This window comes from Crocodylus porosus, unplaced genomic scaffold (genome assembly GCF_001723895.1).
Source record: "Crocodylus porosus isolate Cpor-Errol unplaced genomic scaffold, CroPor_comp1, whole genome shotgun sequence".
In the NCBI taxonomy this organism is placed as follows: Eukaryota; Metazoa; Chordata; order Crocodylia; family Crocodylidae; genus Crocodylus; species Crocodylus porosus.
Genome location: NW_017728947.1, coordinates 20,470,033 through 20,474,219, shown reverse-complemented (window position 1 = coordinate 20,474,219; position 4,187 = coordinate 20,470,033).

Here is a 4,187-nt window from a genome sequence, read left to right as displayed (position 1 = left end):
CGAGCTGCAGACACGCCTGCAGCGGTGGCCAGTGGTGATTGGGGATCCCCCACAAATGGCAGCAAGGGGGAGGGGAGTGGCGACTACCCGCAGGCAGCATTGGCGGCACTATGCAGATCGTGCATCTCCTACGCATAGCCAGTGGCCAAGATAAACATCTTCATCAGCGACTTGGACGAGGGGGTAAAAAGCACCCTGTTCAAATTCGCAAATGACACTGAGATGTGGGGGGAAGTGGGCACGCTAGAAGGGAGGAATAGGCTGCAATCAGACCTAGATGGGTTACAGGGGTGGACGGATGAGAACAGGATTGGTTTCAACACTGACAAGTGCAAGGTGCTGCACCTGGGGAGGAAGAACCAGCAGCATACCTACAGACTGGGGAACCCCCTTCTCATCAGTGCAGAGGCAGAAAAGGATCTTGGAATCATTATTGATGCCAAGATGAACATGGGCCGACAGTGTGGGGTTGTGGTCAGGAAGGCCAACCATACCTTGTCATGCATCCACAGATGCATCTCGAGCAGGTCCAAGGAGGAGATATTCCTCCTCTATTGGACACTGGTTAGGCCGCAGTTGGAGTACTGTGTCCAGTTCTGGGCACCGCACTTCAGGATGAATGTGGACAACGTGGAGAGGGTCCAGAGGAGGGCCACTTGCATGATCAGGTGTCAGCAGGGCAGGCCCTATGAGGAGAGGCTAAGGGACCTGGACCTGTTCAGCCCTCTACAAGAGAAGGCTGAGGGGGAAACTAGTGGCTGTTTACAAACTAGTCGGGAGGGACCAGCAGGCATTGGGAGAGTCCCTGTTCCCCCAAGCACTATGGGGATTGACTAGAAATAACAGTCACAAGCTGGCAGAGGGTAGGTTTAGGCTAGATATCAGGAGGTGCTACTTCACTGTCAGGGCGGCTAGGATCTGGAACCAACTTCCAAGCAAAGTGGTGCTATCTCCTGCCCTGGGAGTCTTCAAGAGGAGGATAGACGAACAGCTTGCTGGGGTCGTTTGACCCCAGTACTTTTTCCTGCCGTGACGGGGTCGAACTTGATGATCTGCTCCCTTCCGACCCTACCAACCAGGAAACTGTAAGATACTCCCTTGGCCTTCCTGTGTGTGTTGGCAATGCCAGGCAAGCACTTGCTGGAGAGGGGCTGATGGGCATGCTTTGGGGGCTTTAGAACAGCAATTCTCAAGCAAGGTGTCACAGCACCCAGGTGTGTCTGGAGATCCTTTTATGGGTGCCACTGAATACCCAGCAAGATTAGCCCTGTGAAGTGCACAAGATGCATGAGATAAACCCAGAGACCGACTAGGCATTGGCAGTGTTCAAACCACTCTGCCCTGTTGTGGGTTTTTTTGAGTTTTTTGCTACAGAGGAGTTGCTCTGTTCATTTGGCTGTGGTGAAAATGCAAGTGAAAACTGCGCTTTCTAAGGGGGCCTTGAGTCTGAACAGATTGAGAATTGCTGAGTGAGATGGTTAAAAGGTATTTCTATGTTTTTGTTTTTTTAAGTAGTCGAGGAAACCCTAGTTACCAGCTGAAAGTGCCCTTGCTAGTTGTGCCTGTCTTTACTAGAAGTTGCTTCAAATAAAAAAATGAAATGACTGTTTTGTTGTTGTATTTGGCTAGGAACGAGATTTCTTATCTCATGATATTCATCCTTCAGGCCAATAATGCCGTGCTGTTTTTGTAATGTATTGGATTCATTCTCCTGAATATTAAGAATAAATAACAAGGCCTTTGACTATGATAGGCATTGAATTCCATAGGGCCTTCTAAGGGATGATAACTCGTGATGGTTTCTTGGTGGCGTTGGCCTTGTATCAAACTTATATATTTAGATGTTAATAGTGGACAATCAGCACTCCTAATTATTAGTTAGCAGTCTCCCCCCCCCCCCCAAACTGGAAGCTCAGTGGTTTCACACTGTTGGATTTCTGTCCTTTCCTTATTGCCATTTTTACCTTGCTTTTCCCTCCTAATTTATTTTCTCTCCAGCAGATTTTCACAGTGGGGAACTTCTCTGCCCTTCCTGGGAAGCCTATGTTCAAATTGCTTCACAAATAATGTTATAACAGCTGCTTACAGTAATCAAAGATAAAACATCTTAGGACAAAAACCTCCTGTTGTTTACATTCTGCTAAAACTCATGCATCAGGAATACTTTGTGATTAACTTTAACTTCCTAAGCGAATCAGCAGTTTATTTGTCTGATGCTTATCACATAGGCACTCAAAGGCCTGGTGGTTAATTTTTCTTGCCTGCAGGAGAAACTGCAAGGTAAAGGCTGGGGTCAAGCCATATTTTATTTTCAAGTGCATCATTTTTAGTAAGTCTGTTACTCAAATAGAAAATTCTTACCATATTTGTTGTGCTGTGTGCAAGGTGTCTACATTAGTGAAATAATATTTACATACTGTAATAGTTATAGTAATATATATGCATATTTTATCTTTAGTGGGGAAGAATAAACACTAGCATTGTTTAGGAAGTGAGCACATACTAAAAATGTGATTTTTAAGTGGTTACCGATTGGATCAGAAATTAGGTAATAAGATACAACATCTTTTAAATCTCTATTTTCAATCCAGTACATATTAGCCTTGACTAAAAGTCACTTCCATCCCATGATTTACATGAAAAGAGTGTTCAATTTTAGCCTGTTTCCTATTTGGCAAGTATGAATAGCTCAGGAACTGCTATGGCAATTGGCATTGAATGGCAATATCAGTAGAAAGATATGCTGGTGGTTGTGAATTGTTATCAGAGACAAAAGCCAACAATTTCTTCTCTACATTATGAATCTAAGCCTTATGGACTTAAGGTCCAATTCTCATGAATCTTGTTTTCCAACACAACAATTTGATCTACAAGTTCATTCCTTAAATTTTTTTTGAGTTTTTTCTTCAGCGGAATTGCAGTGATGGCTTCAAGTGCAGCTTTTTTACCACAGGGCTTTTATTTTGACATTTTAGTGATTTGGAAGTATAAAAATGGCACCTGTATGAAATTGGCTTTTTAGGGAAGGAATTTTGCATACAATCCACATCATACTCTTGGCATTTAAAATTTGAAAACTGGGTAGGCCAAACTAGGCTGAAGGTAGCTTAGCTTGGATAGTTTCTCTCTCCTGTTCTTGTGCATGAAATGTATTGGGCTAAAAGAGATGGAACTAGTAGATATTCTAATTATTTTACATTTGGAAAGTCAGAGTAGACAATTACCCATAATAAATGACCTTTGATATCTATGTATGTTAAGTAGCACAGGCCATCCAATGCAGCTAATTTTGATAGAGGAGATAAACATTGAATGGACATAAAACCTTTACCACCTTTCTTCAAGAGGTTTGCCTTCCTAGCTAAATTGGGTGATTTTTGCCAGGACAGCATAGGGAACCTGACCCTGGTACTGTACCTGTTCTATAGCTAAATAAAGGACTTAGCTGTCCAAGGTTGTTAATCTGGAAATTTTCACAAGCATGAAAAAAAATGTTAAAGCGGATTGTTTATTTTCCAGCCTTTTGCTGGAGAGGTAGCCACATTATTAGTCCTCCAGGTAGCTTCCCCGCAACATAAGTCTCAGTCTCCAGTGAAACAAATGAAACAAAAAAGGATACGTCCTTTTTAGATGTTAGGAGAAGAGATCCTTTTTTTGCTTTGGTTTCTCTTCTGGAGCTTTTAAAAAGTCCCAGTGGGACACTCCCTGGTCAGCAGAATGCCCCGAAGCTGAATGTCCTTAACAGGACTGGCTGCTCCTTTTTAAAGGGACAGACCACTCTGTTATAGGGTGATACTTTGAAGACAAAGATATGCAAACCTAGAATTCAGAGTGATCCCTACTTGACCATGTTGCAGGGAGGGGGCAGTGCTTCTATTTTCTTTTACTGTGATAAGCTGGTTTTTCTCTAGTGGATATGCACAAAACAAAGCGGGTAGCAAGTTCGTTTTAATTTTACTCCCATGTTTTTTAAATTTTTACTTGCATCCAAACCACTGGGGGTAAGAGATTGGGTGTAAATAACTTCTAAAAATCCCTCTTTACTAGAAGTGCACTGATACATCTATCTGTATTGTAATGGTACTGATAAAAGGAAAATTAATGTTATTGGCTGTCTTTGGCTGATGTGGCTGATAACGTTGCTGATATATGCTGCGGGCAGGGCAGGGCAGGGCATGGGACAGAGC